Here is a 254-nt window from a genome sequence, read left to right on the forward strand (position 1 = left end):
TCACAGCCGCCATGGTCTGCATATCGATATGAAACGCACTTCATAACTCATATGGTAACCGCCCATACAACGAATCCACTAGAATTGCCCTAATTGCGGTGTTGATTTTGGTTAAATACTCAAATGGGAGCTTGTGACATCCTAGTCGAACATAAAAGAAGAAGAAGAAAAGAACCAATCAATCCAGGCTCCCATTGGCCGAACCAACCATCATATTCACGGAGAATCTAAGCAGCGCAGAGCACAACACCGAC

Source organism: Triticum aestivum, chromosome 7A (assembly GCF_018294505.1).
Source record: "Triticum aestivum cultivar Chinese Spring chromosome 7A, IWGSC CS RefSeq v2.1, whole genome shotgun sequence".
In the NCBI taxonomy this organism is placed as follows: domain Eukaryota; kingdom Viridiplantae; phylum Streptophyta; class Magnoliopsida; order Poales; family Poaceae; genus Triticum; species Triticum aestivum.